Source organism: Schistocerca nitens, chromosome 3, assembly GCF_023898315.1.
Source record: "Schistocerca nitens isolate TAMUIC-IGC-003100 chromosome 3, iqSchNite1.1, whole genome shotgun sequence".
In the NCBI taxonomy this organism is placed as follows: domain Eukaryota; kingdom Metazoa; phylum Arthropoda; class Insecta; order Orthoptera; family Acrididae; genus Schistocerca; species Schistocerca nitens.
In genome coordinates, this window is record NC_064616.1 from 513709167 (window position 1) to 513722220 (window position 13054).

The 13054-nt window shown below is 44.5% G+C and overlaps 1 pseudogene; it reads right to left on the reverse strand.

Annotated features, from left to right (window-relative positions):
- Positions 1–272: 272 nt before the first annotated feature.
- On the reverse strand, positions 273–390 carry LOC126250136 (5S ribosomal RNA; annotated as a pseudogene).
- Between the last annotated feature and the right edge of the window lie 12664 nt (positions 391–13054).

The window sequence follows — 13054 nt, forward strand, 5'->3', positions numbered from 1 at the left end:
ATACTATTCCGGCCCGCATCTCGTGGTCGTGCGGTAGCGTTCTCGCTTCCCACGCCCGGGTTCCCGGGTTCGATTCCCGGCGGGGTCAGGGATTTTCTCTGCCTCGTGATGGCTGGGTGTTGTGTGCCGTCCTTAGGTTAGTTAGGTTTAAGTAGTTCTAAGTTCTAGGGGACTTATGACCACAGCAGTTGAGTCCCATAGTCCTCAGAGCCATACTATTCGGTCAAGTAGCTCCTCAATTGGCATCACGAGGCTGAGTGCACCCCGAAAAATGGCAACAGCGCATGGCGGCCTGGATGGTCACCCATCCAAGTGCCGACCACGCCCGACAGCGCTTAACTTCGGTGATCTCACGGGAACCGGTGTATCCACTGCGGCAAGGCCATTGCCAGACTGATTGTATAAATAAAGTATTTTACCAGCAGCTCAAGGCGGCAATATGACATTTTTCAATTTTTTAAATACAATAACACACTAAAGAGCCGCCGGAGACCGTGGGTCCCTTATACCAAAATACCCAGACGGCATTTCTGATCAGCCTCTGAAAGTTTGTCAGTGGAGTGCTGGTTCACCCTGTATCTTCCATACGTGGAAGAAACTTGTGGTCCAACCATCATTTTCCACCTTTAATGATCCATTCGCGAATGCTACGTAGGAAAAATGGCTGTCGCTAAAGCTCCATATGAGCTCTAATTTCTCTGATTTTTTCGAGGTGGTCACTTGGGAAGATGTACGTAGAATGAAGAAATAAGCTGCCTGACTCGTCTTGGAACTCTCTCTCTCTCGGAATTTAAACAGTAAATTTCTCCGTAAAGCACAAAATCTCTCTCGTATCGTCTGCCATTATAATGTTATGAACATCCCCGTAACGCTCTCGCTCTTACTAAATGCACGCATGACGAAACGCGCTGCTCTACATTGTATCTTCTCTATCTCCTCTATTAGTCCTACCTGGTAACGGTGCCAGACTGGCGTATTTTCCGCGAGAAGCATCACAGAGCTCACCACGACATTGTCTACCAAGTCATCCATATTCTTCGAAGATTAGTTAAAAGCATTTTCTCTCGAGTTTCAGTATAAATTTGCAATTTCGTTTTTGCGATTTATAGCTGGACTACCGAGCGAGGTGGCGCAGTGGTTAGCACACTGGACTCGCATTCGGGAGGACGACGGTTCAATCCCGTCTCCGACCATCCTGATTTAGGTTTTCCGTGATTTCCCTAAATCGTTTCAGGCAAATGCCGGGATGGTTCCTTTGAAAGGGCACGGCCGATTTCCTTCCCAATCCTTCCCTAACCCGAGCTTGCGCTCCGTCTCTAATGACCTCGTAGTCGACGGGACGTTAAACACTAACCACCACCACCATAGCTGGACTTACCCCATACAAATACTACTTATCACGTCTTTCATGCGACTTCCAGTGTCAACGGGAAGTGTAGGTTAGTTTCCTATTATGAACAAAATGATTTTTAAAGTGCCCAGTCCATAGAGCGGTTCCAAATTAGTCTAGTGCGATATTCGTTTCATTGCTATATGTTAACAGGGACATTAAAACACGAAGAATGAATGCAGCAGTCAGTGCGGACAGAAGCGCTACTCAGTCGCTGCTGGAGTACTGCATATTCTTCGCATTTTAATGTCCCTGTTAATACATATTTATAAAACGAATATCGCGCTAGGTTTATTTGGGACCGCTCTATCGAATGGGCCGTCTAATTCCACTTCAGAAGTAATTTTGTTCGTAACAGGAAACTAATTTACTCTTTTCGTTATACGCTGCATTAACTAAACTGCAAGTATCTGCCGAAACACAAGAAGAAATGTGCCTGACGACTGTTTGGAGGGACACCCGATATGTCGTGAACATTAACGATCATGTAGCACTCCCTAAGATACTGCCGAAATTATATTTACATCCAACGATATCAGCCCGTTAAGATAGGCCTGTTGAATTCCATCTGCTGTGAAGTGGTGAGTCACGAGTCTAACCAGATACCCGGTAAGCTCATAGTTTCTGCAGTAAGCGACATTGCATAACTGTGTGGAATGCCTCCCGGAAGTGAAGGAATACACCGTCAACCTGGGCGCCGTTGTCAACGATGTTGTGGAATTTATGGCCGAACAGAGCGAGTTTAGTTTCACAAGATATCTGTTTATGGAATCTACATTGATTTATACAGGGATGGGTAAAACGTTTTTTTTTTTTTTTTTTTTAGTTCCACAACCGATTCACGTCAACGACACAAACGTAATTCTATGCAACTGTTCGAGGATCCTCCTTGAAAACGGGAATGACCTGTGCCTTCTTCATTTTGCTTAGTATCTATCCTTACTGCAGCGACCTACGATAAACTGCTGTTAGAATGGTAGAAATTTCTTTCGCATAAGGTATCTAGAATCGTGCAGGTGTCTCATGAGGTCCAAAGTCATTCCTTTGTTGAGAGATTCTAGTTGATTTTCTTTTTCGTGATCACTTCCCTCAGTCATCTGCCACTTAGGCGTTCGTGCGATGATTGAAGGAAGGATTGTGTTAGAATTGTCTGCAGTGAAACAATTTTGGAAGACCGATTTCAGTTTTTCAGCCTTCTCTAGGTCATCATCTGTTTCGGTGCCGGTACACTCAGGATATCAGTTGCCAGAAAGTTACTTACAGTTTCACTCAATGCTTTTCGCTTAGCTTTCGTTAAGGAGCGCCGCTCAGCGTGAGCCACCTGTTGTCGGTTTTTCCGGCGAGCAGAGAGGCGCGCTCAGGCTTTCACGGAAACATTACCAACTTGACCCCATATTTTAACGAGGAAAAAGCCTGCTTCCAAGACATCAGCCCCAGCAGACGTTCCCGCGCGAAAATTTGGGCCATAATTCTGATAGGACGCAGTGGTGACCTTATCAACGTACAGCTTTTAAACTTCGCGCACGCCGCCGCAGGTGGTTTGTCATTCGCTCCGCCCCACCCGCAGCCGCCTAAGCGAGCGCGAAGTACTGAATAGCGATGTTTCGACATTGGGAACATGCTTTATTCATTGTGTCAAAGTTCGCCGTTTGTAACCTACAGTTGATGCCAGAGATCTCTTTGCTTTGAACATTTTTGTGTTGCTATTCACAAATGTAGTGTAAATGAATGAAACGAATAAACGTGCCATTAAAGCTGTTTAATCATTAACCTCGGTGTTGCGCCTTATTTTCCTTGGATTTTAAAGATAATGCTGTTAAAGTGAAGTACATTTCCAGAAGACAGTATGTTTCCCAACGTGACTGGCGTGTTTAAATTGGAAATCGAAAATCATTAACTTAATTACATAATAGTTCTTTAGTTGCTTAGGTTTATTCATTTTCATTCTGAGGCTTATATAGAGCAGCAGAATATCAATGCGTGAATATTGTTAAAATGAAATTGAAGATTCATGCGCATGAGGTTTACATGTTATGTACTCATATTTTTCGAGTAAATTAACATATGTTCTCAAACAAGATGTCAGAACACTCTGCGTAGACGTGACCTCTCTATGTTCCTCTCCCCTTGTCTTCTGCTTCCCACAAATAGGACTCTGGTTTGACACCGCCGTACAGTCCTTCGTGCTCGGGCATAAGTCAGCTGAGTGGGGCGGAGCGAGTGACAATTTTAATGGTTCAAATGGCTCTGAGCACTATGGGACTTAACTGCTGAGGTCATCAGTCCCCTAGAACTACTTAAACCTAACTAAGGACATCACACACATCCATGCCCGAGGCAGGATTCGAACCTGCGACTGTAGTGGTCGCGCGGTTTCAGACTGTAGCGCCTTGAACCGCTCCACCACCTCGGCTGGCTTGCCAGGTTTAGAAACTGTACATTCACAAGGCGCAACTGCATCCTATCAAAATTGTGGCCCAAAGTTTTGCACGGGGTTGATTGCAGGAGCTGATATTTTGCGAGTGTCCTCTTTTATCCGTAAAGTATGAGATCATGGTGATGCTGTTTCCTTGTTAATGGTGATGGACTTCTTTGAGCTTGTAAAGTCTCCGCACTGCAATGCTTAGGTGAGTCTCTCCGCGTCATTTTTTCCTCGGACAGCTCACAAATGTGCTAGTAGTACGTATACGCACTTTTACGCTAATTTTGGCTTCGTTCAGCTTGTAATCGTCAACTAGGGTCTAACTTCGTTTAAATTTAAACTGCCCGAATTAAGTTCTGTACCACTTGCATATTTGCGAATTTGTGTTGGCGTAGATTCAAGAGAAGCTGAAAAGAGAGCATAAGCCCTATGAAATTTAAAAAAAGCTTAACTACGAAATAAAAAACAAAATAAAAGCAGTCTGTTAGAAAATTCTCTTATCTGAAATGAAAATATGCTGCTTGGTAATATTCAGCATCATATTTATAAAATAATTTTTACTGCTTCAGGCGTTTTTTCAAATACACTGCTGGCCACCGTAAATGCAACACCCTGAAGGAAGCATCCGAACCAAGTGAAATTTACACCATGAGTTTGCAGCGATGAGATATGCAACTGATTAGAATTTCAGCGCAGACGCACATCACGCGCGCCTGTGGCGCCACCTCATAGCGCCATTTAAGGCTTGGCGATTTCGACGAGTGTACGTTCGGCACGTATGTTTACCTTGTGGTTGTTTCACAAGACGATCAGTTATGCCTCGTAGACAACAGCGAACATCTTTTGATCAGGTATCCGAGTTCGACAGAGGAAGGATAGTGGCTTACCGAGATTGTGGATTATCATACAGAGAAATCGCTAGTCGTGTTGGACGAAACCAAACAACTGTAATGCGGATATGTGACCGTTGGATGCAGGAGGGTACGACGGACCGACGTGGTCGATCGCATTCACCTCGGTGCACCACTGCACGTGCTGATAGGCAAATTGTGCGCATGGCAGTGACGGATCGCTCAGTGACATCCCGAACCATAGCACAGCACATTGCTTCTGTAACGCATCATCCAGTGTCTGCGCGTACCATTCGACGCCGTTTACAGCAGAGTGGTCTGTCCGCTAGACGTCCATTCCTTCGTCTACCATTGACGCAAAACCACAGACGTCTCCGTCGCCAATGGTGTGATGACAGACGGATGTGGCGGCAGAATGGAATGACGTTGTCTTTACTGACGAGGCACGCTTCTGTCTGCAGCACCACGATGGTCGGATTCGAGTGTGGAGACACCGTGGAGAGAGGATGCTGGACAGCTGCATTATGCACCGCCACACTGGTCTTGCACCGGGTATTATGGTATGGGGCGGTATTGGATATTACTCTCGCACGCCTCTAGTACGCATTGCTGGTACTTTAAATAGCCGGCGCTACATATCCGAGGTGCTGGAGCCAGTTGTCCTTCCTTATCTTCAGGGCTCGGCCACAGCCATATTTCAACAGGATAATGCGCGACCACACGTGGCACGCATTGTCCAAAGGTTCTTCGTCAATAACCAGATTGAATTGCTTCCCTGGCCGGCTCGCTCTACGGATCTTTCGCCGATAGAAAACATGTGGTCCATGGTTGCCCAACGAGTGACCCAGATTACATCCCCAGCTGCCACACCAGATGATCTTTGGCAACGTGTGGAAGCTGCTTGGGCTGCTGTACCCCAGGAACACATCCAACGTCTCTTTGACTAAATGCCGAGACGTGTGGCAGCGGTGATCTCCAACAATGTCGGCTACTCTGGCTACTGATTCTAGCAGGAACCACATGTCACAGACGTCTGTAAACGTAATCATTTGATACTTGGTCAACATGTTATCTACAAAATAAATTTTGTTGTGCTACCTCTTGTCTTTCTTGGTGTTGCATTTACGGTGGCCAGCAGTGTATTTATTAGCACAATGCACTTCGGCAGCATGCTGCCATCATCAGGTGCTTTCCAGCTACACGTACATTCCATTAAACTGAAGTGTGGTGACGAATAATTGCTGGGTGTGTCAATGAGTTTATGTACTGGAACTTAATCCAGTACAGCAGATTCATGTATTTCATTGTGCGCCATCAGTGAATTGTAAGTTTAAATAAATTCATTCATGTCATTACTTACATTTTTGCTGGAAATTTATTCGTCTGGCACTGTAAACACACCATCGGTTAGCACTCTAACATTCAGATGCTTACAGTTCAAAGACTCTCAATATTCAAGATAAACTTATTTCAATTTCTAAGATAGTATAAACAATGAAAATACAGTCTTTTTTTATACAAGCGTGTTTATGTCATATTACATGTTAAACATTATGAATTATAATTATTTGATATTTCTTGGTCATTCAATAATGTTGACACAATTTTTAGTTAGCTTATTATTAATAAGACAAGCACTGGAGCCGGCCGAGGTGGTCGAGCGGTTCTAGGCGCTACAGTCTGGAACCGCGCGACCGCTACGGTCGCAGGTTCGAATCCTGCCTCGGGCATGGATGTGTGTGATGTCCTTAGGTTAGTTAGGTTAAAGTAGTTCAAAGTTCTATGGGACTGATGACCTCAGAAGTTAAGTCCCATAGTGCTCAGATCTATTTTGAACAAGCACTGGAAAATTTTTTGAAGAAATTTACGTTAATACATACTAGGTTACCATTTAGCAACCTGTAATCACGTACTGTACCATGACTGAAAATTTCTAGCTCTTTATACAAGTTATTTGGTGTTCCGTGTCCATCTTATGTAATGTATGAAGATCATTTACGTTATCCTGGAATGGATGGCCGTTGTCATTAGCGCGGGCAGCTATTGCTAATTTAGCATAATTGCTTGTGTGATAGGCTTTTATGTGTTCGTTGTAACTTTTTTGGAAGTCTCTCACAGTTTGACCTACATAGAGAACTTTTCATGTATTACACGCTGTTTTGCAAATGCCTTATTGTGTGTGTTCATCTGTGAGTTTAAGTTGTGTCTCATTGTATGTTACAGTTTGTCACGTGTTGTGAAAGCGATGTTAAAGTTGTGAAGTCAGATAGTATTTCCAGTCCTATAGAAAAGTTTGCTTTTGAATGCTATGCGGGCGGGGTGTTTCTTTCGTATGTTCTGTGTAGTAGTTGGTTTATTACCCGTATTTCCTTTCTGTATGAGGTTGTCAGTAAGTGTGCCATCGTAGCTATTTTTCACAGCTGTTTATTTGACCGTGCTGAGTTCGTCGTGTTTCACATATTTATCCATCGGTATATCATTGATTCTGCTAACTAGTGCTTGTATGCAGCATGTTTATATGGTATGTGTTGTTGAGTGGCAAGATGAGCTGTATATGGTGATGTCTGCTGTTGTTTTCCTGCGGGCCGCGGTGGCCGAGCGGTTCTAGGCGCTTCAGTCCCGAACCGCGTGACTGCTACGGTCACAGGTTCGGATCCAGCCTTGGGCATGTATGTCTGAGATGCCCTTAGGTTACTTAGGTTTAAGTAGTTCTAAGTTCTAGGGGACTGATGACCTCAGATGTTAAGTCCCATAGTGCTCAGAGCCATTTGAACCATTTGGTGTTTTCCTGTGGACTTCTGTGGACTCTGAAGGTCTGAAAGTTGTTTTCTTTACTTGTGCTCACGTCTAGGAATTCGATCCCACAATTGTTTTCATCTCTTGTTGCTCCATCCTGTGCATTTATGCGCACTTGTATCCTCCTAGGCATGTAGTGCACATATTGGTTCGATACGTTGCTGTTCAAGCCTGTATTATTGTTCCGCAGCGGTCATTTAGTGAATGAGGAGCGTTTATGCTGTGACGGACTGCAAGTTTCAATTCGTCCCAAGCATGACGAATCAGATTCATGTCAACAGACACAGCAGGCCATTCCAGTCGGTTGATTCCCACCTTGTGAAGGAAGGTGTTCACAAAGTTTATGCGATGTACTCTTTTATGATGATCTTCAAGGCCATCGCCAAACATTGACTGTATGGCTGGATCCTGGTTTGAGGATCCTGTCGTGGAACGTCACAGCACTGAAATCATCCTCGAAAGCGGTGGGAGATGTCCGACATCTGTACACGATACTGACCCAAAACATGACAAACCCACCTCTTTGCTGGACCCGTGGGACTGCTTCCCTGAGATGTGCATTGGTGCCTGGCCGCCCCCACACTCTTCCATGCGAATCACGCGACAGACAAATCTTGGACTCGTCAGTGAGGAGAAACCGACACCATTGCTCCAGATTCATTCCTAGGCGTTCGCTTATCAGCGTTCTTCGCGTTCTGTGGTGCTGAGGGAGGGTGGTGAGATGTACTGTTGTTCATAATGGGCGCCTTCTGACCAAACTGATTTTGTGGAGATGGGTACGCACTTTTTGATGTGACACAGACCTACTATTTGTCTCCAAAGGAGCAGCACTCAATTGTATTGCACTCTCCTCCGAGGTCCCTACTAGCCACAGTTTAAAGGTAGCGGTCATCAGCGAGTGTTGTTGACCGAGGAGAACTACTATGAGGCAGATCTTCAATGTTTTGTGATTCGCAGTACCGACTGTATGTTCAAATGACAGCCACCCGTGGCGACAATCCTTCTTGCCGTAAAGTAACTATCCATGCGCGGTATACGCTTGAAATTGATCTCCTAGGCATGTTGACAGACTGAATAGTGTTTACAACTGACATTATGCTAAGCTACGACGAGTAATACAGCAAGTTTTACTGAAATGCATGAGGACGCACGTTTTCTTTTACCTCAGTTTGGCGTGTGGCTGTATATGACAGTTTATTGTGGTCAAATTAGCATTGTGAAAGAGTCTTTAAATAACAAAACTATGTGAGATATGATGGTGGTACTAACGTTATTTTAACGGAATATTGTGTAGGTTCTCTGCTTTCGTAACATATTTGTAACTTGGTTCTTGAACAACGGCCGGTCTTAACTATGCCTCGCAATTTTAAACGACGTATATATCTCTAAAGCGTGTCGTGTAATGCTTTTGAATTTTATCCATTTGTGCTTCACAACTTCGTCCACAGCGGTGATAATTTGATGGTTATATTATATTCAGTGGCAAATGCTTGGAAAAGTATTTTCCTAACGTTCTCAACATTCCTTTTAGCACCTGTATACACTGATGCTATAACAACCTTATATCCACTGGTTCCTGTATCTACGTTAACTGATTCTAAACGTTATGGTCTGTTTGTTATTAAGAGATTTAAAACGTTTACTCACGAGTCAGTTCTCTAATTACTCGAAGTAATCTTCAGAATAGCCATTCAGATAATCTCCCGCGAATCTCCGTGTTTCGAACCATTGTAGTTGCATGTCTTTTCCATTCTGTAGCTGGAAGACTGAAGTCTCGTGATCAGGAAATTCACGCGATATTTCCAACGTTTACTCTGAGTCGTTCACGTCTACAGCTCCTGAGGCAGATGGTCCATAGAAGCATCCATATACAATGGCTACCTTCACCTAGATCGGTTCACATTCGCAGTACGTAACAGATATTATCGCCGCCACCAAAGGCATCTAGCCAGTTTTTGCGATGTATAGGCATACAGCATTCCAACCGGAATTTAGCATTCGCCACTGTTCATTTCTGGTTTCATCCAGCTGTCTACTCCTTGTACATGGATATTATTACTTATAAGTTCTCTAGCAGAAAACTAAGACAGCCCCATAGGTAACAGCCCCAACCACCGGACGAACAGAAATCACCATGGTCTTATTCTTTTTATACAGGTCAGTTCGCAGACGTTTCGAGATTAGCCTAGCGCTGTGGGACACAATTTCGAAATTACATTGTAGGGCATCCAATTATTTTGATCGCCCCAAATCAAATAACTTTTTGTCCACAAGCAAAATATAAAATGTTTTTAGGTACCAGATGTACATTAACGAGCATCATTACCTTTCTTGTATCTTTGTTCGTTACAAAGATATGAATAGGAGTATGTCTTTTTTAAATGCACCATGTACTTTTTATTCAGTAATACACTGTCAACATAACATGTAACATGACTCTCGTTCCATTCGAAAAACCACGGCTTTTAAAATTGCCGCCAAGTTCGTAACATAGCCTTACATGTTTTCACCTCTAGAGGAACGTGTTGCCGCTGCGTGACCAAGAAGTACAGATCGATTTCGAGAGTGTTTTCGCTGAGTGGGATGGATGGCAGCTCACTTGTGATAAGTTATCTACGGAACATAATTTCCCACACTGATTGTGCAAAAAATGATAGTTATCAATGGACTGTTATCAACATGACGTCGTGGCAATCCCCAGCAGTAATAGGCAAAGGTTGCGAAATTTATAGTCAGTGTTTTTGTACTTCGCTTCCAATGAATATGAACATAACAGAACTTTGTGGTATTTGACATAAGAAATGCAGATTGTCAGCATAACTGCCAGTGTTTATTTATTTATCTTTTTTTTTTCATTCAACTGAGGGAATGTCAGTCTGCTAGCGAAGGAAAGACGACTAAGAACCTACCTTGACAGTGCTCAAAGTACCTTGGAAAGAGCAGTGTGCATTCAAGATGATGATGACCCTAAGTGATGGAATGTAAAGAACTGTCACTGCTACTCCTTCTGACAGTGTTACGGCATTGGAGCTGTATTAGATAGCAAAAGCGTTAAAACTCTTCCCCAGCGATCCTGTGTATAATTTTTCCCTGGCGTTAGGGGAAACCAATCGTTTGAAAAGCGACACACTTTATTAATATACGTGAGTTTACAAACAGCATATGCGAGTGAATAGGTAAAATCTTTCTTTCTCAATTTTCTCAAAGCTACACTTTGTCACACTATCGACTGATAACAAGATTTGATCATACACCTATGAGCCAAAACAGTATGACCATGAGCTTAGTAAAGTCTTGGTCCTCCTTTGAAAGGCAGTACAGCAGCAGTTCTGCGTGACATACATCTGACAAGTCGGCGGTAGGTTTCCAGAAGTATGTGGCACCAATTGTGTGCGCATAGGTCACACAATTCCCGCATGTTACGAACGAATGGTTTGCGGGCGCGGAGCTGATGCTCGAAAGCTTCCAAGACATGTTCCCTGTAGTTCATATCAGGCGAATTTGGCGAGTAAGACATCAACTTGAGATTCCTGTCATGTTCCTCAAACTATTGTAACACGATTTTTCGCCGGCACGGTAGCTCAGAGTGTTCTGTCAGTGGTTTAGCTGCCCTCTGTAATAAAAAACTGAGTTACTCGATCAACAACGAACTTAAACGGATGTCTTACCTCGTCCGCCCGCCCCGAGCAGATGCAACGAACGAAAGCAAACAAAATGAGATTACTAAAAAAAAAAAAGAGAGAGAGAGAGAGCGCTAACGCGCTGCTTCCTGGACTCGGGTAGGCGCGCCGGTCCCCGGATCGAATCCGCCTGGCGGATTAACGACGAGGGCCGATGTGCCGGCCAGCCTGGATGTGGTTTTTAAGCGGTTTTCCACATCCCACTACGTGAATACCGAGCTGGTCCCGCCTCCGTTACACGGTTCGCAGACATCTGAACACATTCGCACTATTACATGGATTACACTTGACGCAGACAGTTGGGGTACAGTAATTCCATCCCAGGGGGTACGGGGTGGCAGCAGGAAGGGCATCCAGCCACCTGTTAACCATTAACATGCCAAATCCGATTAACGATGGCTGACCCTGCGTAACTGCGGGACAAGGCTCAAGCGATAGATAGATAGATGGCATAATATTGTCCCCAAGGCCTGCGTACCTGGTGTGGTGGATGTTTCGAGCAGCTGTTTGCATGGATGATGGCGTATCCGGTCAGAACAATCTACGTGATGTAACAAGAAACGTGACTAGGCGACACGTTTCCATTAATAAATGGTTCAATCTCGATTATCCTGAACACACTGTAATCACAGTTTACGATATAATTGCATCAACATGGGAACACGTAAAGGTCGCCTGCTGCTGAGCCCCATGTTCAAGAAGTGCGTTGGACGGTTTGCTCCAGAACACTTGCGCCTGCACCCTATTGTACTCTGTCGTCCGATTTGCCACAAGTCGCTGCCTACCCCCCCCCCCCCCCCCCTTTACAGAGCGGGCGAGCCTCCGACTTCCACGTTCGGTGATGATGAGACGTGGACGTCCAAAACTTTGTCACTTACTCATGGTTTCACGGTCCGTCAACCGCTTCCCATAGATGCTCACGACAGAACAGCACGCGAACAGACGACCAGATTCGCTCGTTCCCAGGCGTTGGGCCATAACAACCTACTCTTTGTCCAATTAGATTATGTCAGTGAATTTCTCCATTTGCGACCCGTATCGTAGCTAGAATCATTCCCCATTCGTGTCTGATTCGCTTATATACACTGGTGTCAAAACTTAATGACGAAAGTAATTTTCGTATGATGGATCACTAGTAACATAGCTCGATGAAATATGGATTATACATAGAAAGGACTACTACAGTATAATATAGAAGATAATTGAAAGAAATACACAGTGAGACGAAAAGAAATAGCAGTTTTATTCGAAGAAAATAATTATATTTGAATCATCACGATTTATGATTCTACCCCGGACTTTACAAAAGACAGGACGGTTCTGAATGGGTTGTGTGAGCTACACGCACGGCAGTGCATTCATTGCAACATGCTCCCATGCTCTCCACAAGGTTGCTAAGGAGCTCTTGTGGTAGGGCGTTCCATTTCTCCATCAGCGCGGTTGACAACTGCTGGGTCATCATTGATTGATGTGGAAACGCTGCAGTACGTCTCACCAACGCGTCCCACCCGTGCTCGACTGGATTTAAGGCGGGAAACGGGCAGACCAGTTCATTCGCCAAATAACCTCTCGTTCCAACCTTCCAAGGGCTCCTCCATCTGCGCTGTTAGATGCGGTCGCGCACGGTCATTCATAAAAATGAGCTCAGAGCCGAATGCACCTCTGAACACACGTACATGGAGAAAGAGTACAGTGTCGTCCAGCAAAATGAAGTCAGAGCCGACTGCATTTCTGAAAAAACGGACAAGGGGAGGAGGACAGTGTCACAGGGACGTTGACCTGCGAGTGTACCGTGTTCAGATGTGTGCAAGTCATCACGCCCATGAAAAATTGTACCTCCACACATCATAACACCTGTGCTAACAAAATGATCATGTTGGACAATGTTCTTAGGTGCAGTACGTGCTCCCACCTC